The sequence below is a fragment of the Hyla sarda genome, chromosome 1 (genome assembly GCF_029499605.1).
Source record: "Hyla sarda isolate aHylSar1 chromosome 1, aHylSar1.hap1, whole genome shotgun sequence".
Lineage (NCBI taxonomy): Eukaryota > Metazoa > Chordata > Amphibia > Anura > Hylidae > Hyla > Hyla sarda.
Genome location: NC_079189.1, coordinates 429807915 through 429832894, shown reverse-complemented (window position 1 = coordinate 429832894; position 24980 = coordinate 429807915). Strand labels below are relative to the sequence as shown.

The 24980-nt window shown below is 42.0% G+C and overlaps 1 long non-coding RNA gene across 1 annotated transcript; it reads right to left on the bottom strand.

The window, feature by feature from the left end:
- Positions 1-2634: 2634 nt before the first annotated feature.
- On the bottom strand, positions 2635-3624 carry LOC130309220 (uncharacterized). Its single transcript, XR_008857921.1, has 3 exons — positions 3587-3624; positions 3020-3137; positions 2635-2767 (listed from the first exon to the last, which is right to left on the bottom strand). It is a non-coding gene; the product is annotated as an uncharacterized LOC130309220 (long non-coding RNA).
- Between the last annotated feature and the right edge of the window lie 21356 nt (positions 3625-24980).

The following is a 24980-nucleotide window of genomic DNA, read 5'->3' as shown; positions in this document are numbered from 1 at the left end:
TGTTTCGGGGTGCTTGCCCCTCGTCAGTACAGAGCAGTGTGTTCTGGCTTGGCTGAGGATGAGAGACCTGTAGCAGAGCCAGAGCTGTAGCAGAGCCAGAGCTGATCAGAGGCCACCCAACTTATATGATGGTGTGATGAGAAACTTTGCATACTTCTTACCCAGAAAGCCCATGGAGTGCTAATGGCCTTTTTGAATCTCTGTTTTACACCGGAAGTGGTGCCTCTCCTTGAGGAAAATACTCGTCCCTTATAAATAAATATATATATATATATATATATATATATATATATATATATTATATATATATGTATATATATTAGGGAGGTTGGTGCAAAACATAAATTTATATACTCTGTAACAGAGGAGGAAGGAGGTAAAGGTTGGGTTGACCCCAATAATTATTTCCTCTGATGGAAACCCAACTCCAGTCCAACTGATCCCCAGCTAAATAAACTTCTTCAGACAAGAGACTGCCTGATTTTAAGAGTGTAAGCAAGTGATTCTACACTTTTGAAGCATTGACAATGAGCAATGACAAAACATTCTATAATACAGTTCTGTAATAAAGTTCCATTTTTATTTAATAATGATGTTTTTATTTAGTTGAAGAGCTTTGTATTTTGGAAGCAGCCAAATGGATAATGAAGTTATGTGTTTTGATTTTATATTTATATTGGTGGACACTTCACCAGTTGACACAGTAGTACTGTGAAGCAACAGGCCTTTGATATTACTACTAGCCTAATTGAAACTTTTGCAGCAAATACCATTTTCATTTCCTTTTTTAAGGGTTTTTCCATTCCCATTTGGCCTCATTATTTTCTACCAGAAATATGCTCACCTATTATAATAACCAGATGTAATGTACGAAGCAAAAGCACAGTATGTTTGAGTCAGTATCTTTGACAAAAAAACAAAATGTGAATTTTAAGAGAAGGAAGGAAAGGTCAGACAGATTCTTTGGCAGACTATTTGATGATCTCACATTAAAACAATTAAACAGTAGATTATCTCTTTCCATAGACGGACTATCTCATCAAATCTATGTGTCAGGGCTATCGGCTCAGAATGACATGCAGATTAAATGGCTCTCTCAGACAGTTGATTGAGATAGATCGATAAAAGGAAGTCTGAAGGATCTGGCATTTTATTTTAGTCTTTAGAAAAGGATACGAGAACTTGCTTGTAGTCAAGCTCCAAAGATTCCCTGTTAACATATATAATGTGCTATATGAGAATGTGTCTATTGCTTTGCAATAGATAAAGCCAGTGAAAGTGAACAAGGTGCTATAGTAACTAGCAGCTAATTGAGTTTAATCTGTATGGAGCAACTCAAAAAGCAGATAACTAACTATTGGAATCCGTATCAATTAGACATGTTCAATTTGTTTGGCAAATACATTTTTCATAGTTTTTGTTCATTTGGATCGATTGAAAAAGTACAGAAAAAAAATCATATGATCGGACAAACAGATAATTGGAATACACTATGAACAATGTGAAGAAGAGCGAAATGATAAAAATCTGGCTGATGCAGAAGACTAAAACAATGTAAACTCAAACTGTATAGTAACAAATATGCATTTTTTTGTTACATTACTACTGAACATAATGAAATTGCATACAGATTTAATCGATTAGCTTTTCAGATGGGCGGTGATATTGTCATGTGTATCTTCTTTGGCCAATCAGCGTACCCCTTTGGTGTTTTTGTGAAGTCAGACTGCAGACAGGGAGGGTGTTGTTAATGGGGTACTCCACACCTAGACATCTTATGCGGGCGTCCGGCCTCTGGGATCCCCGCGATCTCAGTGCAAGATGGCCACCACGCCCCCTCCTATAGACATGAATGGAGGGTGTGAAGTGAGATCATGAGGGGGCGTGACATGATGCCACCACCACGGCCACCCACACCAAGCGTTTGGAACATAATGTTCAGAACGCCGGGTGCTGCATGCAGATCAAATAAGATGTCTAGGGCCAGAGTATCCCTTTAATGACTTTGAAGTAGGCTGATGGTGGGGGGTCTGGCCCCTAGAACTAAACTACTACCTTATGGCCCAATTACATATGTTGAGGTAATCCAAATTACAACAAATTAACCCTAGGGGGTTAAGCAGTCTCTCAATTACATATGTCACACAAATATATAATATATAAAACTTAACCTTTATTAAAATAAGTAATATGTGTGAGGAACAAAAGTATTTAAAAACACAACTCCACTAACATCATGGTGTCAGTGAATGAACTATAGGTCAAGGATGGGACAACCCAGTTATCGGATCTGGCTATAGGGCTATGTAAGCCTTGAATTCTTAGGTGGTCCTCAGTACTAGAAATTCAAAGAAACAAAATAGCTAAAATGTATCTTTTATTACAAAAATGCAAAAACACAGACACTAAAATTAAAAATAAGTACCGGTTACAAACAACACTAAAGATACTGGTAAGGTCAATCCCTATATATACATCTATACCCAACGCGTTTCCCCGTATTCAAATATATAACACGGTTCATCAGGGGTTAAACAAGAAAAATGTATATATGTACTTAGACGGTCTACAGTAGTTACAAGGTATATATCACTCACTTCCACTATGGAAAAGGAGGACAAGCAGTTGTGGCGGCACAAAATGTAAGCATAGATAAAGCACAATGACAAAAAGCACATAGAGTTGGACTAGACAATACAATACATTGATTTTTCAAAGGATTATGGTCCAAGTTGTCTCTCAATGTTGATTCAATAGATCTTTCGGCCTGAAGACAAAAAGAAAGTGACTAACAGTACAATAAGCATAAACATAAAGCATTGCATCAAATATAACATATACACAAATAGAACAAAAAACAGAAGACAATGACCAGGTATCATAGAGGGAATGGAGTCATATAAATATATATATATATATATGTATATATATATATATATATATATATATATATATATATATATATATATACATATATATATATATATATATATATATATATATATATATATGTTAATACCTTAATGTAATAAAGTGGTCCCACTTCCCTGGATATGATTCTTTTATAGATGCACAATTGAGAGGGATATTGATGTAAAAATCCTCCACCTCACAGGAAAAAAGAATCTATAAAGAATCTATGAAAACAGTACCTATTAATTCTCAAACAAAGATATCAACCATCACCAAATAAAGAGAGGGAAGATGTAGTTTAGGGCCTGATAATATACCTCAAATATCAATCCCTTATGGTAAGGAGACAATAGATACCATCAATTCAAATATAGATATACCGATCAAATCGCCACCAGGTCACTAAAACCAGGATAATACACATTAAAAAATTATTAATCAACCCTAATGACGTTAGAAAAGAAAAGCAATAACCAGAGTAAATTACTCACATATAATAAATTTGTAAGTCGGGATCACTAGAGATAGTATGTACGGTATATTACATAAGGGATCACAAGTTGAATCACAACACGGTATCAATGATTCTGTGTTAAAGATATATAGCCACTTAACAACTGATAAAAAATATATAAATCTAATAAATAAATAAATAAATAATAAGGCCTCTTACCCTAAAATAGTAATCGGAGGAAACAGTCCAAGGATCCCTCCAAAGGATCCACCACTATGGCCACCAATAACAGTTCCACACAGATTCTACAAGTAATTATATATATATATATATATATATATATATATATATATATATATATATATATATATAAAACTAAGGTCCCATAAACACAACTAACACTATATGCCACAAAACAAAAATACATATAAACCTACTAGTGCTCACCTAGTAATTCGACCGCCGTCACATATGACCACCTCCCGGTACGCAAAGTGTGGTACTGTACTAGGTATAATTGCGACCTTATATACTCCTTCTGATATTCAAAGTGCGCGCCGGAGCAGACACTACCTGCATCAAACATATCGCGCATGCATATATGTGTACCTAGGGAGGAAGATGACATATGCGTTCCACCTCCCTGTTCCTGGTGCGTTCCCCAACTCATTTCTATAGCGGAAACTGCGTTCCACCCTCAGATTGTAAGCGTTCCATTAAATGAATTCATTTACTAGTAGAGTATGTTACAGGCGCTATGATAATTGACAGATTAGGAATAGTATGTATATATATAGCAGAGTATGTTATGAATGCCATAATAATTAGCAAATTAAAAATAGTATAGTATGTGTAAAAAAGGAATCTACATTGCACATTATTTATAAAGTATGATGTATGCATGGGTAAGTATTATATAACTCCATGTAACCACATAGATAGAATTGGTCAGAACAATACATAGATATAGTAATATATATCCCATACTAGATGTAAATTGTATAGTTATATTATAATTACAAAATACAAATTATATATGTATATGAATATCAAAGATACAATCCATCTTTAGTTACAAAAATATACATATTTGAAATAGATCCTAAGATACAGAGGTCCTCAAATACACATATTTAAGAGACGTCCTCAAATACATAACAACATGAATTACAGTTACATAATACTCCCAATATTGAGATGATAAGGATAGAGTGCCTACAACAAAGCTATAGATAAATATCTACACCATTCACCATATTTACGCTATTCTCATCATAAACCCAAAATAATGTGCATAAATCCCACTAATACCAATTAATATATGGCAATATAGCTCCTATATACATATTCCATAATCACAGTACCAACAAAGAAACACTTCAAAATTTCTATTTGCATATCTAATTCATATCAGTTTGTCCATTGGGGCATCACTTATCCCAATCACTAAGATTGTGAGCAAATCTTTATGCCCTATAGGGCCGATAAAAAAAGTTCACTGCCAAATTTCCGAAGAAATGGGAAATATAGTGTGGGCCAAAACATGATAGGTGTATTCCCCATCATGTAAGGGGCCAGTTACACTACTGTGAGTGAAAGGAAAACTACAAATTGAACTGGACACCAAAGAGGGAGGGGGGGGGGGGAGAAACATCCAAATGTTAGACACTCATTTATTCCCAGAGGGGTAGTGGTTTTTAAACGATGGATCCACTCCGCTTCCTTTTGTAAAATCCTCCTATCCCACTTACCACCTCGTGGTGATTTTCGGACTACTTCTACCACAACAAACATGATCTCCCCACAGTCACCATCATGGTATTGTAACACATATTGTGCAAGGGGAGTTTCTCTCCTATTTCTAACGTCCCCAATATGCTCCCGTATTCTCCTTTTGAAGGCTCTCTTAGTTTTCCCTACATATTGTAGTGGACAACTACACGTACAGAGGTATATGACACCATCGGTCTCGCAATTTGGGAAGTCCCGGATGTCATACACCCGATTGGTGACATTGCTTTCAAAAGTTTTTGTTTGCTGTACATTGGGGCATGCTTTGCATCGTCCACATCTGAACGTGCCTGGAGGGCGTCTCTCCAGCCACGTATCTTCCCTCCTCTCACCTATGAAATGACTATGTACAAGTCTATCTCTTAAAGATCTTCCCTTCCTAAATGTAATAGATGGGTTTTTTGGTAACACATCTATAAGATCTTTGTCGCACAATAAAATAGGCCAGTGGCGTCTCAAAATTGGCTGTATTCGTTCTACTTGATTGTCAAACATACCAATGAGTCTGATCTTATCTTCTGATGTTCTATTCCTGGATGTCAATAGGTCTCTTCTGTCTGCCGAAAGTGCTCTCTTGTAGGCGGTTGTGAGGGTTTTCTTTGGATAACCTCTCTGAATAAACCTTTCACCTAAATCTCGTGCTTGATGTTTAAAAGAGACAAAGGATGAACAATTTCGGCGAACCCATTGGTACTGCTCCGTTGGGATACCCCTTTTTAAGGGAGTAGGATGGTAACTATCCCAACAGAGCAAACTATTTGTTGCCGTGGGTTTCCTGTATGCCATCGTCTCCAGAAACCCCCCATCTCCCCTACAGATTATGACATCCAGAAAAGATAAACAATCAGTATGGACTTCATAGGTAAAATGTAAACCCATAGGGTTCACATTAAGATCCTGCACAAACCCCTCAAAAAGGTCCTCAGTTCCGGACCACACAACGAGCACTTCATCAATATACCTCCCCCAATAAATTATATGGGGGTACCAACTGCTCTCCTCCTCACCTGAAACGATACTTTCCCACCAGCCCAGGGTAAGATTAGCATATAAGGGAGCTACTGGGCTCCCCATTGCTGTACCCCTGAGCTGGTGGTAGCACTTAGAATTAAACAAAAAATAATTGTGGGTTAACAAAAATTCTAGCAGTAGGATGACGTACTGGTTGTGTGCCCGGTCCTCAGTACTAGGCTGAGTTGTGCGCTTTAGGTGTCCAAAGGGCTTAGAAGGTACAATGATCCCTCTTAACCACTTATATTCATCGATCCTAAATCCCACAAGGGGTTCCTGGGGGATCCCAACAAATAGCTCCCCACTCCTTGCTGTGCACTGCAGGAGTGGGCTATTTTTTCTTTATTTTTATTTTCAACAATTAGGATTAGACTTCAGATGTAGTGGAGTTGCAATTTAAAACACAGACTGTCACACCCCAACATGCTTCACCACTTCTGTGGCTTCATCAGGGAGACAACTGACAGCAATGAGTGTCAGTGCCAAATGAGCCCTTTTACATGTTCTTCTCTCTAACTATCCAACGTCATCAGCCAGTAATCATACCTCTGACTGTGGTCCAATCCACCTCATCCTCTCCATCTCCGGCCCCTAGAACCCCCGCAATCCCCTGCCCGGCACCTCAGTAATCATCATGCACAAAGCAATCTCCGCTCTGTGCTGGATTAATGTTGACCACCCCACGAAACTGTGGTCAAAATGCCCCCTCCCTGTATCTCTATTGGATAGCTCAAGATATATATATGAATACTGTATCTCCGGCTCTTCCATAGAGATAAATAGAGGGGGCATTTCGACCACAGTAGCTCTGAACGCTAGGAGAGCCGGAGTTCTAAACATAAAGGTAGAAGATCATGTGGCCCCAGTGGTCGGACCCACTGTGATCAGACACTTATCCCCTATCCAGCCAAAGTAAATTTAATATTAATGTATGAAAATGTTCTGGTACACATGTCAAATGGATCTATAGACCCCTATATACCTGACAGACATATTTGTTGGGGTCTGATTCCATAAAAAAAAGTCCCTAAAATAACTATAAAGAAGAGGAAAAGATAGCGAAATATAATTATATAATTTTAAATAACTGGTTATTGTGGACTACTCAAAGACCTATTTAATTTGTTAAAACCAAAAGAAACCAAAAGCAGAGACCCAGTAGGCGCATACAAATTGGTACTTTTACTGGAGGTGGTTATGTAAGTCAAGAAAAACAAGGTGGCAGAGTCTGCTGTAGCCTTTCCCGAACCAATACTGTATAGCACTCCAAGGCTTTTCCTCCAGACGGTGGTGGGATTGTATCCCTCCACTGTCAAGAGGAAAAGTCTTTGAGTGCTATTTAATTTGCGGCACCTCTTCAACTTAAGAAGCAGCATAGAATAGAAGTCACAGGACATGTTCAAACAGCACAGAATTAATAGTGTTCAGTTTTGTTCCATCCTTCTATTCCATTATGTTCTATTCATCTATTCATTATGCAGTGTGAAATACATGCTGGTTTTCTCAAAAAATTCCAGTGAGCTGCAAATGTATCTCAACACTGATTCGACCAATGCTAATACGAATTTATCAATAACATCTCTTTAATATGTCCTTCAAAAACAATAAAAAAACATTGCTGAAAGCACTGTGTATTTGCCTTCTGAAACCATATCAGGTTATAATCAGAATAGCAATGACATTTATTACCAGCTTAGGCATAAATGTTGCTATGACAGCTGTCAACAGGTTAACCTAATCTAAATCTACTTGAAGAAAATTAGATAATAAATTATCGCTTTATGCTGTGGCTCTACAGACCAAATTGTATTCTTTCAAGGCTACAGACAGCAGGTGTGTTTATGAAGCATGCTTTACGCTACTAAGTAATTGTGCATATGTGTATAGTAATGGGAAGTATTTGCAGGAATAAGTATTGTATATTTGTTACATTCAACAGTTTCTAAATGTAATAATAAAAACATAGGCATATATTTCACCCTTTCCCGCCATTAAATGTAAAGGGGTTGTCCATTAATAAATGTATATATGGTTGGGGATGGCCTAAAACAAAAAGCAGCCTATACTTACCTTTATCAGTCCCTTAAAAACTGCCACAGTGGTGCTCCCAGGTTTCGGTCCTTAATACCTCCTTCCTGTACTGTCCCAGCAAAAAGTGCTTGCTCAGCCTTTCACTGGCTGAGGCAGGACAGTGTTGCAGTGTTGTATCTTAAAGATGAGCTAGCGGTCCACCACAAGGCCAGCTACCACCTGTCCAAGCCCCTGCCTCTCAGCGCACCCCGTGCTCATGACTGAGTGTCCACTTGAAAAGGGAGGGTATGAAGCACCAGAAACTTGAACAGGAGCACATTCAGCCTCTGTGCCGTTGGATGAGTGGGCACACACTGCTATAAGTTGCTGCAGTGAAAAAGCTGTAGCTGTTACAGCTACTGCCTGTCCCAGCCCCTGCCTCTCAGCATCCCCCCCCCCCCCTATGCTCATGACTTAGTGTCCTGGGTGCCTGAAACATTTACTTTGAAAAAATACTACAATACTACAAAGACTACAAGATCAATATAACAAGGAGCTCACATGGCAGCACAATGACAGAGCCTAGACGTGGCAGCAGCATGAGGAGACCATAGGGCGGCACTATGATAGAGCCTGGATGTGGCAGCAGTATGAGGAGACCATATGGCGGCACAATGACAGTCTGGAGGTGGCAGCAGCCTATGTAGGCCGCAGAGTGGCACAGTTTAAGAGTAGTGTGTCAGTTTATACTTCCTCTCAGTGGTGCAGGCCTAACCCGGGAGGGTTACTGGGTAGATCCTGCCAGTACGAAATGCTTGTCGAAAATATCAAGCCATGCACGTGTAAGTAAACACGGGTGGTACAGCGAAACTGCATATGCAACTTTTTCATTTAATCTGTTGTGGTTTAATATTCTCGCTCCAACCTGTTTCTTTGGATTCTTGTGGAAATTAACATACTAGATAACTAGATAACAGATAACATACTAGCGATTATCGAATTTAATAAAAAATTTCATTTGTCCTATTAGCAGAATTTTCTGAAAAAACTTTGTTTGTTATGAATTTATTTGGGTCGAAAAGCTCTAAAAAACTGACATGAGCCAGTAGAGACCAAATGGCAGCAGAATGACATAGCCTGGAGGTGGCAGCAGCAGTCACGGTAATTCCAGCTCCAATAGTGTATAATTACTACTACAAGACCAATATAACAAGGATATCAAATGGGAGCAAAATGACAGTCACAGTAATTCCAGCTCCAATAGTGTATAATTACCACTAGAGATGAGCGAACTTACAGTAAATTCGATTTGTCACGAACTTCTCAGCTCGGCGGTTGCTGACTTTTCCTGCATAAATTAGTTCAGTTTTCTGGGCTGGAAAAGGTGGATACAGTCCTAGGAAAGAGTCTCCTAGGACTGTATCCACCTTTTCCAGCCCACGGGAGCACCTGAATGTTGAACTAATTTATGTAGGAAAAGTCATCAACTGCCGAGCCGAGAAGTTTGTGACGAATCGAATTTACTGTAAGTTCGCTCATCTCTAATTACCACTACAAGATCAATATAGCAAGGATATCATATAGTGGCACAATGACAGAGTCTAGAGGTGGCAGCAGCCTGACGAGACCATAGGGCCTCCCAATTGAAAAGATTAAAAAAAAATTTTTTAAACGTAAATTGAAGATTTTAAATAGATGATGAACATGAAAATTTTAATGCAATGTTCCAGCAGCATGAGGAGACGTCTTGGTGTCAGAATGACACAGCCTGGAGGTGGCAGAAGCATAAGCAGACCATATAGGGGCTGAATGACACAGCCTGGAGGTGGTGGAAGCATGAGGAGACCATATTGGGGATGAATGACACAGCCTGGAGGTGGCGGCAGCATGAGGAGACGATATAGTGGCTGAATGACACAGCCTGGAGGTTGCGGCAGCAAGAAGAGAACATATGGTGGCTGAATGACACAGCCTGGAGGTGGCGGCAGCAATAGGAGACCATATGGTGGCAGACTGACACAAATTGGAGGTGGCGGAAGCATATGGAAACCATATAGTGGCTGAATGACACAGCCTGGAGGTGGCGGAAGCATGAGGAGACCATATAGTGACAGAATCACACAGCCCAGAGGAGGCGGCAGCATGAGTAGACCATAGAGTGGCAGAATGACACAGCCTGGAGGTGGCGGCAGCAAGAGGAGAACATATGGTGACAGAATGACACAGCCTGGAAGTGGCATCAGCAAGAATAGAACATATGGTGGCAGAATGACACAGCCCGGAGGTGGCAGCAACACGAGTAGACCATATAGTGGCAGAATGACACAATCTGGAGGTGGCATCATCAGCAGCAGGAATCCTGAAAGTTACCCGTGACAGAGTGGGGCGATGGGTGGCAATACAAGTACCCGATGATGAAGGTAGGTGAAAGAAGGAGAATTTGACATCAGATGTGTGACATCAGGGGGGTGTCAAGATCAGAATCGTAGCTGAGGCAGGTAGACAGAAGAAAATGGTGTCTTTTGTCAAAGTGTTGGTGTGCACAAGCAAGTATTGAGGATATGCATTAAGTAAAACTTTACTTTTAATATTATTCTTAGGATAAAATATATGGACACAATTTTTTTTTTTTAAAGCAAACAAAAGGAAAGGTGTGCAAAAAACACCTTGTGCCATCTACACCACCAAGTATTGATGTGATGCAAAGACCTCAAAAAGGTGGAAGGGAACAATGTATGGTCCATTGTAACAAGTTGAGGTAAAAACTGTAAGGCCCTACTCTCGCCCTATTAATTCCCTTCTTGGCAAGTGTTACTCGCCCTAAAAAGGGCAGCCCCACACAGGAGCCTTTCCCTATTTCCACGTAAAAACACTGCCATTTCCCAGAGTTTTTAGGTGGAAATAGGGAGAGTTTCCTCTGTGGGGCTGCCTTTTTTAGGACGAGTAACACTTGCCTCCAAAAGGTGGAAGGGAACAACGTATGGTACATTGTAACAGGTGGGGGGTAAAAACTTCCCCTGTAAGGCCCTACTCTCACCCTATCAATTCCCTTCTTGGCAAGTGTTACTCGCCCTAAAAAAGGCAGCCCCACACAGGAACCTCTCCCTATTTCCACCTAAAAACAATGGAAAATGGCATTGTTTTTATGTGGAAATAGGGAGAGGTTCCTGTGTGGGGCTGCCCTTTTTAGGGCAAGTAACACTTACCAAGAAGGGAATTAATAGGGCGAGATTAGGGCCTTACAGGGGAAGTTTATACCCCACCTGTTACAATGGACCATACGTTGTTCCCTTCCACCTTTTAGCATTCTTTGTAATCACATCAATACTTGGTGGTGTAGGTGGCACATGGTGTTTCTTGGGTCCATATATTTTATTCTAAGAAAGGTTAAGTTTTAGCTAATGCATATCCTCAATACTTACTTGTGGTCTGATGCGGAGAAATTTCTGTAACTGGGGAGTAGTGATGAGCGGCATATTCGAATTCGCAATATTTTGCGAATATATGGACAAATATTTGTCCTATATTCCCAAAATTCGCATATCCAACATATTAGCAGGTATTTTCACTTTGCGCAAAAATACACGCATGCGGATAACTATCTACCTATCTATCTATATTATCTATCTATCCATCTATCCATCTATCTATCTCCTAATTCTTGGTCTATTCTTGGTCTATGCAGAAGTGATAATGGGTCTATGAGATTTTTCATTTTGAATATTGTCATATTCGCAAATATCGTCACTATCTATCTACCTATCTAATATTAGTTACGATATTCGAGAATATGAGGATATTAGGGAATATTCGCATATTCTCATATTCGCTCTCCAGTCTAATACCGTGACCCCCCGACCTACGATGGCCCCGACATATGATGAAATTGACATACGATGGCCTCTCAGAGGCCATCGCATGTCGATGTCAGCATCGACATACGATGCTTTTTTATGTCGGGGCCATCGCATTAAGTGCTATCCGGCAGCGCCAAATGCTTAAGCTGCTGCCGGATAGCAGCTTAATGTTCCCCGTGTAGTGCGGTAAGTATTACTTACCCCTCCACGATGCTCCGGGGTGCCCTCCGGGTCCAGCGCTGGCCTTCCGGTGTCTTCTCGGCCCTCTCCGATGACGTCAATACGCTGCTGCGCACGCCATCCAATAGGAATGGCGTACGTAGCGGCGTAATGACGTCGCTACGCAGGCCCAGTAAGGCCTTGCGGAAGACAGAAGAGGACCGGAGAAGACAGAAGAGGACCGGATAAGACAGCGGAGGACCGGAGAAGACAGCGGAGAGCCCAGCGGAGGCCCGGGATCACCATTGGGAGCGGCGGGGACACCATCTCGAGCGGTGGGGACAGGTGAGTACAGCTTCCTATACTTTACATTGCACGAATCCCTCAACATACGATGGATTCGACAAACGATGGCTCGTTTGGAACGAATTACCATCGTATGTTGAGGGACCACTGTACAATAAATAGTATACTAGTACAGCAATGGAGTATCCAGCTCACCAATTTGCCTCGTGTGCACGGATGCGTTGGGACTGCACGCACAAGACAACTGGAACAAGGAATATCCAGCACCACGGTCTCGGATAAGAATGTTGCTCTTTATTGTAGAATCAACGACAGGAACATAAAACACAGAAAGCACGGACCAAGGAGTGACGCATTTCGGCGGACATAGCCGCCTTAATCACACTACACAATTCCAGGAATCCATCTCCTCCATATAGGGGGAGGGATAGACCCACCGCCAGGGGCAACACCTGTGCCGGTAAGGATGGAACACTCCCACAACACAGATGGGGATTCACTTTAATTAAATACCTTCAGTGCAACATTATACACTATACAAATCGACAAGCATTGTATATAGCATAAAATATTAATGTTATAAATATTGATGTAAATATAGGTGTTATACATTAATGTGCAGGAATCACACATAAAAGTTAAAGGAGGGAAAAAAAGGACTATGGACACAGAGTCCTGATACCGGTATCAGGACTTCTGTATATGGTGATGGAGTAACAACAAAAAATAAAGATATAAATAAATATAAAGTGTGTACTATGAATGACCAACATATGTGTTATATGGAAAATAATAAACAAACACAAAAGTGTAAAAATCTATAATACTACGTAAATACTAAATAAAGAACCATAGTTATATGTGCAGGACTCGAGTTGTGGAAACAAAAATTACTGCACAGAAAATAAATCCAAAAAGGGGCAATAATAAACCCACTCTTGTCCTGCACGTATATCTAAAAGGGAGTATGGCGCCTACTAGAAGTTACTTGTAGCCCAAATTGTATAAACGGCTACACAACAATATATGTTACTACCGCTTTTGTGAGAGATTCCACAAATGCATTGATCAAGAAAAAAGAGAGAAAAACCAATAAATAGCCATATTGTATTATCATGGCAACATCTGGAGGGCTACCGTTTGGGCACCACTGTAACAGTGGTCTCCAAACTGTGACCCTCCAGATGTTGCAAAACTACAACTCCCAGCATGCCTAGACTGCCCAGGCATGCTGGGAGTTGTAGTTCTGTAACATCTGTCCCTTCAGATTTTGCAATTTTCATGACATTTTTGAAAATTGCTGCTCTACTTTGAAGCCCTCTAATTTTTTCAAAAGTAAAAATATGTCCATTTTATGATGCCAACATAAAACAGACATATTGTATTTGTGAATAAAAATAAAATTTATGCTGGGAGTTGCAGTTTGGCACCCACTAGGAAGGGCAGCAGTAAATATCACTTACTGCCCCCTTCCTTAAACCACCGTCGTTTTCCTAGCTGCGCCTGTCTCTAGCGACGATTGGTGGTCCCCACGCATCTTCTCCTCCAGGTACCGGCCTCCATCTTCTCCCCACGTTCCCCACGACATCCAGGGGTGGGCAGGACGGGGGGTTGCCAACCCACTGTCTTGTGCTTCCATTGGTCAGAATCAGTTCATACCACAGGAGAAGGCCAGGTCCAGGGGCATAGCTATACAGGTAGCAGAGGTAGCAGTCACCACGGGGCTCTGGTGCCTAAGGGGGCCCCAAAGCACATCTACCCCATAAGAGAACAGTACAATAATTGGCATATGGGGCTCTATTGCAGATTTTGCATCGGGGCCCCCAAAGCTACAAGCTACGCCTCTGGCCAACACTTAAGGTAGGCTAGATTGGTGATCGCTTAGGGTGCCTCATAGGAACAGACAGGAGAGGTGTAATTTTAATCATGTTTGTTCAACAATTTGTGTCTCCCTTCTGCCTCTATGTTGCTGGCAACGCTTATGCCTGCCACCCACAGTCACACAGAAAAAGAAATGGCCACAGACTGTTCCCTGACAGGTGCTGCCCAGTGCCTGCACTCACTACATTGAAGAGCAGCAGGCAGCCTGCACTACCACAGACACGAGTGCTCTGACTAACAGAATTCTGGTCTTGTGGCAGCTCCATCTCACCTCAGGACCCAGATGGCAATATTAACCCCTTGGGGACGGAGCCCATTATGACCTTAAGGACGGGAGCATTTTTTGCAAATCTGACCACTGTCACTTTAAGCATTAATAACTCTGGGATGCTTTTACTTATAAATTTGATTCCGAGATTGTTTTTTCGTGACATATTCTACTTTATGTTAGTGGTAAATTTTTGTCAATACTTGCATCATTTCTTGGTGAAAAATGCAAAAATTTAGCATTTTTCTAACTTTGAAGCTCTCTGCTTGTAAGGAAAATTGACATTCCAAATAAATGATATATTGATTCACATATACAATATGTCTACTTTATGTTTCCATCATAAAGTTGACATGTTTTTACTTTCGGAAAACATCAGAGGGCTTCAAATTTCAGCAGCAATTTTCCAATTTTTTGCAAAATTTTCAAAGTAGGAATTTTCCAGGGACCAGATTAGGTTTGAAGTGGATTTGAAGGATCTTCTGGTTAGAAATACCCCATAAATGACCCCATTATAAAAACTGCACCCCTCAAAGTATTCAAAATGACATAGAGTAAGTGTGTTAACCCTTTAGGTGTTTCACAAGAATAGCAGCAAAGTGAAGGAGAAAATTCAAAATCTTCATTTTTTACACTCACATGTTTTTACATGTAGATCCAGTTTTTACATTTTTACAATGAGTAAAAGGAAAAAAATCCTCTCAAAATTAGTAACCCAATTTCTCTCAAGTAAGAAAATACCTCATATGTGTATGTCAAGTGTTCGGCGGGCGCAGTAGAGAGCTCAGAAGGGAAGGAGCAACAATGGGATTTTGGAGACTGAGTTTTTCTGAAATGGTTTGTGGGGGGCATGTCCCATTTAGGAAGCCCCTATGGTGCCAGGACAGCGAAACCCCCCCACATCGCACACTGTTATGGAAACTACACCCCTCAAGGAATGTAACAAGGGGTATGGTGAGCCTTAACACCTCACAGATGTTTGACAACTTCTTGTTAAAGTCGGATGTGTAAATGAAAAAAAAAATTTTCACTAAAATGCTGTTTTTTTCCCAAAATTTTACTTTTTTACAAGGGGTAATAGGAGAAAAAGCCCACCAAAATTTGTAACCCCATTTCTTCTGAGTATGGAAATACCCCATGTTTGGACGTCAAGTGCACTGTGAGCGAACTACAATGCTCAGAAGAGGAGGAGCGCCATTGAGCTTTTAGAGAGATAATTTGTTTGGAATGGAAGTCGGGGGCCATGAGCATTTACAAAGCCCCCCGTGGTGCCAGAACACCTGGTGCCAGAAAATCTGTCAGACACCTGTGGGGTGTTAAGGCTCACTGTACCCCTTGTTACATTCCGTGAGGGGTGTAGATTCCAAAATGGGGTCACATGTGGGTATAAATTTTTTTGGGGTTTATGTCAGAACCGCTGTAAAATCAGCTGCTCCTGTGCAAATCACCAATTTAGGCCTCAAATGTACATAGTGCACTCTCACTCTTGAGCCTTGTTATGCGCACGCAGAGCATTTTACATCCACATATGGGGTATTTCCATACTCAGGAGAAATTGCGTTACAAATTTTGGGGGTCTTTTTTTCCATTTACCTCTTGTGAAAATAAAAAGTAAAGGGCAACATCAGCATGTTAGTGTAAAAAAAATTTTTTTTACACTAACAGGCTTGTGTAGACCCTAACTTTTCCTTTTCATAAGGGGTAAAAGAAGAAAAAGCCCCCCAAAATTTGTAGTGCAATTTCCCCCAAGTACGGAGATACCCCATATGTGGCCCTAAACTGTTTCCTTGAAATACGACAGGGCTCCGAAGTGAGAGAGCGCCATGCGCATTTGAGTGCTAAATTAGGGATTGCATAGGGATGGACATAGGGGTATTCTACGCCAGTGATTCCCAAACAGGTGCCTCCAGCTGTTGCTAAACTCCCAGCATGCCTGGACAGTCAGTGGCTGTCCAGAAATGCGTGGAGTTGTTGTTTTGCAACAGCTGGAGGCTCCGTTTTGGAAACACTGCCGTACAATACGTTTTTCATTTTCATTGGGGGGGGACAGTGTATGTTGTAGTGTTTTACCCTTTATTATCTGTTAGTGTAGTGTAATGTTTTTAGGGTACATTCACACTGGTGGGTTACGGTGAGTTTCCCGCTAGGAACTTGTGCTGCGGTGAAAAATTTGCCGCAGCTCATACTTAAAGCAGGAAACTTACTGTAAACCGCCTATGTGAATGTACCCTGTACGTTCACATGGGGGGGGGGGGGGGCAAACCTCCAGCTGTTTCAAAACTACAACTCCCAGCATGTACTGACAGACCGTGCATGCTGGGAGTTGTAGTTTTGCAACAGCTGGAGGCACACTGGTTGGAAAACCTTCAGTTAGGTTCTGTTACCTAACTCAGTATTTTCCAACCACTGTGCCTCCAGCTGTTGCAAAACTACAACTCCCAGCATGCACGGTCTGTTAGTACATGCTGGGAGTTGTAGTTTTGCAATAGCTGGAGGCACACTGGTTGGAAAACCTTCAGTTAGAACCTAACTGAAGGTTTTCCAACCAGTGTGCCTCCAGCTGTTGCAAAACTACAATTCCCAGCATGTACCGATCACAGAAGGGCATGCTGGGAGATGTAGTTATGCAACAGCTGGATGTAAGCAACTACAACTCCCAGCATGCCGAGACAGCTGTTTGCTGTTGGGGCATGCTGCGATTTGCAGTTTTTCAACATCTGGAGTGCTACAATTTAGAGACCACTGAACAGTGATCTCCAAATTGTGGACCTCCAGATGTTGCAAAACTACAAATCCCAGCATGCCCACACAGCAAACAGCTGTCTGGGCATGCTGGGAGTTGTAGTTTTGAAACATCTGGAGGGCTACAGTCTAGAGACCACTATAGTGGTCTCAGACTGTAGTCCTCTAGATGTTGCTAGGCAACTCACCAGCTTCCGTCGCATCCAGGGAGCCGTCCTCTTCTGCCGCCCGCCGCCCGCAGATCTCCATCGCCAACTGCCGATCACCATCGCCCGCAGCTTCCGGATGGTTAAGTGGACGTCGGTGCCTGGTCCTCTTCGTTTTCCTCATTCTGGCCCGCCTATTGTGGGTGGGCAGAATAGGGAAAATGAAAGTAAAGCCCCCCCACCCCCGATCTGCTATTGGTGGTCGCGTCTAGACCACCAATAGCAGGGATAGGAGGGGTGGCACCCATGCCACCTCACTCCTATCGCTTCAGGGGGGTCGTGGGTGTCTTAGACAACCGCGATCCCCCTTATATTCCGGGTCATCGGGTCACCATAGACCCGTAATGACCCGGAATCGGCGCAAATCGCAAGTGTGACTTCACTTGCAATTTGCGCCGATCGCCGACATGGGGGGGTCTAATGACCACGGTGATTTGCACGGGGTGCCTGCTGATAGATATCAGCAGTCACCCCGGTCCGGTCCCCGCCCGGCACACGGCGGGGACCGAAATTCCCACGGGCGTATGGATACGCCCTTCGTCCTTAAGTACCAGGACGCAAGGGCGTATGCATACACCCTTCGTCCCCAACAGGTTAATTACATTCTTGAGAGGGAAGTCGAGCTGTAAACTCAACGCTCCTCAGGAAGGATGATGATTTGGGGAAGTGAAAACAGTGCTTCCTCTCCCTGATCTGTCCTCTTATCATAAATTATTGTTTATTTCAGCAATGAGGCAGAACATTTAACCCTTTTATGCTTTCCTTAAAGGGGTACTTTGGTGGAAAACTATTTTTTTTTTCAAATCAACTTGTGCCAGAAAGCTAAACAGATTTGTAAATTACTTCTATAAAAAAAATCTTAATCCTTCCAGTATGTATCAGCTGCTGTATGCTCCAGTTCTTTTCTTTTTGAATTTATTTTCTGTCTGACTACAGTGCTCTCTGCTGACACCTCTGTCCATGTCAGGAACTGTCCAGAGCAGGAGAAAATCCCCATAGCAAAACTTATCCTGCTCTGGACAGTTCCTGACATAGACAGAGGTGTCAGCAGAGAGCACTGTGGTCAGACAGAAAATAAATTCAAAAATAAAAGAACTTCCTGTTGAGCATAAAGCAGCTGATAAGTACTGAAAAGATTAAGATTTTTTTAAGAGAAGTAATTTACACATCTGCTTAACTTTCTGGCTTGAGTTGATTTAAAAAAATAAAATAAAAATGTTTTCCACCGGAGTAACCCTTTATGCTAATATATGTGTAATCTTTTCAGGGAAGGGTTAAATGTCCTGTCTTTGTTAAATAAACAAAACTCTGTGATAAGAGGATTGGAGCAGTGATAGTAGATGGATCATTTAACCCCTTAAGGACTCAGGGTTTTTCAGTTTTTGCACTTTAGTTTTTTCCTCCTTATCTTTTAAAAATCATAACCCATTCAATTTTCCACCTAAAAATCCATATTATGGCTTATTGTTTGCGTAACCAATTCTACTTTGCAGTGACATTAGTCATTTTACCCCAAAATTCACGGCAAAAAGGAAAAAAAATCATTGTGCGACAAAATCGAAGAAAAAAAACGCCATTTTGTAAATTTTGGGGGCTTCCGTTTCTACGCAGTGCATATTTCGGTAAAAATGACACCTTATCATTATTCTGTAGGTCCATACGGTTAAAATGATACCCTACTTATATAGATTTGATGTTGTCGTACTTCTGGAAAAAATCATAACTACATGCAGGAAAATTTATACGTTTAAAAATGTTATCTTCTGACCCCTATAACTTTTTTATTTTTCAACGTACAGGGCGGTATGAGAACTCATTTTTTGCGCCGTGATCTGAAGTTTTTATCAGTATGATTTTTGTTTTGATCGAACTTTTTGATCACTTTTTATTCATTTTTTAATGTATAAAAAGTGACCAAAAATACGCTTTTTTGGACTTTGGAATTTTTTTGCACGTACGCCATTGACTGTGCGGTTTAATTAAGGATATATTTTTATAGTTTGGACATTTACGCACACGGTGATACCACATATGTTTATTTTTTTTTTATTTACACTGTTTTATTTTTTTATGGGAAAAGGGGGGTGATTCAAACTTTTATTAGGGAAGGGGTTAAATTACCGTTATTAACACTTTTTTTTTACTAGGGACCTATAACACTGCGCACACACTGATCTCTCATGCTGATCACTGGCGTGTATTAACACGCCTGTGATCAGTGTTATCGGCGCTTGACTGCTCTTGCCTGGATCTCAGGCACGGAGCAGTCATTCGTCGATCGGACACCGAGGAGGCAGGTAAGGTCCTGAACAGCCCGACTGACTAGCCGGGATAGTTTCACTTTCACTTTAGAAGCGGCGGCCAGCTTTGACCGCCGCTTCTAAAGGGTTAATACCGCACATTGCCGTGATCGGCGATGTGTGGTATTATCCATGGGTCCCGGCCGTTGTTGAGCGCCGGGACCGACGCGATGTGATGCGGGGTCGAAGCGCGACCCCGCTTCATATCGCGGGAGCCAGCGCAGGACGTAAATATACGTCCTGCGTTGTTAAGGGGTTAAAGTATGTGCTATACATATGGAAGCACTACCCTCCAGACCCCTTTGTCCCCCTTCAGACTCCTCCAGCCCCCTCCTGGCTCTCTCCTCCAGACCCCTTTGTTCCCCTCAGTCTCAGGGTGATGTTTCTCTTCTCTGCATAGGGCACTAAAATACCTTGTCCTGGCTCTGTCACAGGAAGAGTGATAATTGGGTGTTGTCAGTATAGAAAGAGAACAATATCAACGTAACACTGGTACATTATAAGCACAACCCGCTTCAAGTTGAGTATCCTGTGGTCTTTTACAAACTAATATATGTGTAAAAAGATACCTTTTGCTTCAGTACTTGGGCTGTGACTTACTCTGAATCAGATATACATTTTTTTTATTAATGCAAAAGATATAAGATTTGCTTATCCATCTACGTCAACTAAAATACATAGAAAACAGATGAAACACGTATATCTCTTTTTTTGTCCCATTTGTCATTCTTTTCCTTGTCTTATTTTGTGTAATTTAATTTAACAAATAGAATGAGGACAACTGCATTAAATAAAAAGTGTGCCTGGATTTCTTCAACCAAGGCTAAGATGGTTTGAGCAGACAGGATGCTAGTGTATTTTCTGTATGTATTTGGCAAAGAATGGGAAATAATTGCTTTGTGCTGTCTACTGTGTATATCATTGGAGCTGGAAAAGAAAACCAATAAATACAAAATGTATCAAAATGGAAGACAATATTGTAGAGCAATTGCATCAATGTAAAAAGCATTTGGTAACAGACACATAGACAGGGCAATATAGTCCTGTCAGTTGCTTTTGAAATAGATACATTTAACTCCTTTTATTCTTTTTGCAGAAAATTTCGTTGAAAGCAAAAACATTTTTTATTAAATACATTTTATTTTATTTAACCTTATTTTTATAAAATATTATGGAAGTTATTTAATTTACTCTTAAATACAGTATGCTATTCATTATACAAAAGTGCAATCTCATAAGATATAGGAGATAAATACTTGAATTGGCTTGTAATATTTTCATAGGTCTTCTCAGTTTTGTAATATGGCTCTGTTAAGACAAGATTTGCATATGCAGAAAGCTATAATTCTATACTTAGAGTTCCACAAGCAAGAATAAAAGAGAACGTATTACCTCACTTGTATACTTAATTATTATTATTTAAAATATTGTTATTATTTTAGATATTGACTGCAGTTGCATTCATACTCCAATACAGTGTGATTATGTTAGGATTGCTTAAAAAGGTTATCCAACATAAGGTGACGTTAGTAACTAAAGGGGTACTCCACCCTTAGACATCTTATCCCCTATGCAGCACCCGGCGTTCATTTAGAAATCTGAGTGCGGGCGTCGGGGGTTGTGACATCACTGCCACGCCCCTTGAGCCATCACGCCATGCCCACTCATTGAAACTCTATGGGAGGCGGCGTGGTGGCCGGCACACCCCGACTCATAGACTTGCATTGAGGAGGCTTGGCGTTAAGTCACGACCCTGACGCCAGCTCTAAGCGTTCGGAACAAAATGTTTTGAATGCTGGGGCAGAGGAGTACCCTTTCAAGTTTCATACAATAATACAGGACTGGAGTGTAGACAGGAAATTTTGAAGCTCAAATTGTGCTGCCGAGGCAAAATAGTCCTGGACAGTAAGTATTGAAACTAAGATTTCTTTTATTCTTAGGGATAATGTTACTGGGTAGGGAATACCCCTTATCAGGTGTGGGACAGAGGTCGGACTGCGCTGTGATGTTTGAGATTGTGGTTGAAGGACCTGACAAGCCCCTGCATGTTGCTGTATGGGAGAGCCAGAGAGATAGCATTCAGGTATCTCCGGCTCTCTCATAGAGCTACATTGAGGAGTGTGTCAGCCACCACTTTGTGCAATAGTCGACAATTATCTGTGCACTGTGTGCCCTGAAGATAGGGGATCATTGTTCTACAATGGAGTACCCCTTTAAGGATTACTACCTTAAAGGGGTACTCCGCCTTAAGACATCTTATCCCCTTATCCCCTGCTCTCATGCAGCATCCACCTGCCTGTCTCAGCTGCACAACGCACTGGAGGCTCCATTCTTGAAGCCTCACAAACATGGGGACGGATTATCGTGATGTCAGGACTCCACTCCCTTTTGATGTCACATCCTGCCCCCTCAATGCAAGTCTATGGGAGAGGGCGTGATGGCCGTCATGCCCCCTCCCATAGACTTGCCTTGCCTTTGGATAGGGGATAAGATGTCTTAGGGTCAGAGTACCCCTTTAACCTCTTCAGGACGCAGGGCGTATGGATATGCCCTGCATTCCGAGTCCTTAAGGACGCAAGGCGTATCCATATGCCCGTGGGAATTCCGGTCCCCACCGCTAGCCGGTTGGGGACCGGAGCCGGATGCCTGCTCAAATCGTTCAGCAGGCATCGCGGCATATCGCCCAGGGGGGTCATTATGACAATTCAGTCCAGCGATCTGTGGCGATTCCGGGTCAATCGGGTCTCCAGTGGCTGAACAGCCATAGCCAGCAGGGGTGAGGTGGCACTGGTGCCACCTCACGATCTCCCTGATTCGTCGGCCGGTTTTCCGGCCGACCAATCAGGGCACCTGCTGCGGGTGTCACTCCCGCAACCCGCTCCGCCCCTCTTCCGGAGGACGTGAGCGGGTGCAGGACGTGGACCACGGCAGCTGGGGACCCCAATCCCCGGCATCCCTGTTGGGATCGGGGCCCCAGGAGCGATAGCGGCGAAGGACTGACCTGTGTCCCGGAGCAGCAGTAGGAGGTGAGTGACAGCCTCCTGCTGTTGCTTAGCAACAGCTCCCAGCATGCAAAAAGGGCATGCTGGGAGCTGTAGTTATGCAACAGCAGGAGGCAGACCCCACAACTCCCAGCATTCCCTTATGGGCATGCTGGGACTTATAGTTTTGCAACAGCTGGAGGCACATTTTTTCTATTGGAAAGTGTACCTTCAGCTGTTGTGTAACTACAACTCCCAGCTTGCACAAACAGCTAAAGTGCATGCTGGGAGTTGTAATGGTGCATCTGCTGATTGCATAACTACAACTCCCAGCATGCCCGTTGGCTGTCGGTGACTGCTGAGAGTTGTAGTTTTGCAACAGCTGAAGGCACACTGGTTGTGAAACTCAGAGTTTTTTTTTCCTAACTCAGTGTTTCACGACCGGTGTGCCTCCAGCTGTTGCAGACTACAACTCCCAGCATGCACAGTATATGCTGGGAGTTGTAGTTTTGCAACAGCTGGAGGCACACTGGTTGTGAAACACTGAGTTAGGTCACAAACTCAGTGATACATGATCAGTGTGCCTACAGCTGTTGCAAAACTAAAACTCTCAGCATGTACAGTCTGTCAGCGCATGTTGGGAATTGTAGTTTTGCAACATCTGGATGTTCCCCCCCCCCCCCTCCCCAATGTGAATGTACAGGGTACACTCACAAGGGCGGAGGTTTCCACTAAGTATCCGTCTGCAAGTTTGAGCTCAAACTGCCAGCGAGAAACTACTGTGAACCCCTGCCCGTGCGACTGTACCCTAAAAACACTTCACTACACTAACACAAAATAAAAAGTAAAAAACACTACATATACACATACCCCTACACAGCCCCCCTCCCCTCCCCAATAAAAATGAAAAACGTCTGGTACGCCACTGTTTCCAAAACGGAGCCTCCAGCTGTTGCAAAACAATTACTCCCAGTATTACCAGACAGCCACTGACTGTCCAGGCATGCTGGGGGTTTTACAACAGCTGGAGGCACCCTGTTTGGGAATCACTGGCGTAGAATACCCCTATGTCCACCCCTATGCAAGTCCCTAATTTAGGCCTCAAATGGGCATGGCGCTCTAACTTTGGAGCCCTGTCGTATTTCAAAGCAACAGTTTAGGGTCACATATGGGGTATCGCCGTACTCGGGAGGAATTGTATTCCAAATTTTTTTTTTGGGGGGGGGGGGGGGGTATTTTCTGCTTTTACCCTTTTTAAAAATGTAAAATTTTTGGGAAAACAAGCATTTTAGGTAAAAATTTTTTTTTTTTTTTTACATAGGCCAAAGTCGTGAAACACCTGTGGGGTATAAAGGTTCACTTAACCCCTTGTTACGTTCACCGAGGGGTCTAGTTTCCAAAATAGTATGCCATGTGTGTGTTTTTTTTTGCTGTCCTGGCACCATAGGGGCTTCCTAAATGCAACATGCCCCCCGAGCAAAATTTGGTCTCAAAAAGCCAAATATGACTCCTTCTCTTCTGAGCATTGTAGTTCGCCCGTAGTGCACTTCAGGCCAACTTTTGGGGTACCTCCATACTCAGAAGAGATGGGGTTACAAATTTTGAAGGGTATTTTCTGCTATTAACCCTTGAAAAATGTGAAATTTGGGGGGGAAACACATTTTTGTGAAATTTTTTTATTTATTTTTTTACATATGCAAAAGTCGTGAAACACATGTGGGATATTAAGGCTCACTTTATTCCTTGTTACATTCCTCAAGGGGTCTAGTTTCCAAAATGGTATGCCATGTGATTTTTTTTTGCTGTTCTGGCACCATAGGGGCTTCCTAAATGCAACATACCCCCCAAAAACCATTTCAGAAAAACGTACTCTCCAAAATCCCCTTGTCGCGCCTTTGCTTCTGAGCCCTCTACAGAGCCCGCCGAACACTTTACATAGACATATAAGGTATGTGCTTACTCGGGAGAAATTGGGCTACACATATATGTATACATTTTCTCCTTTTACAGCTTGTAAAAATTAAAAAATTGGGTCTACAAGAACATGCGAGTGTAAAAAATGAAGTTTGTGAATTTTCTCCTTCACTTTGCTGCTACTTCT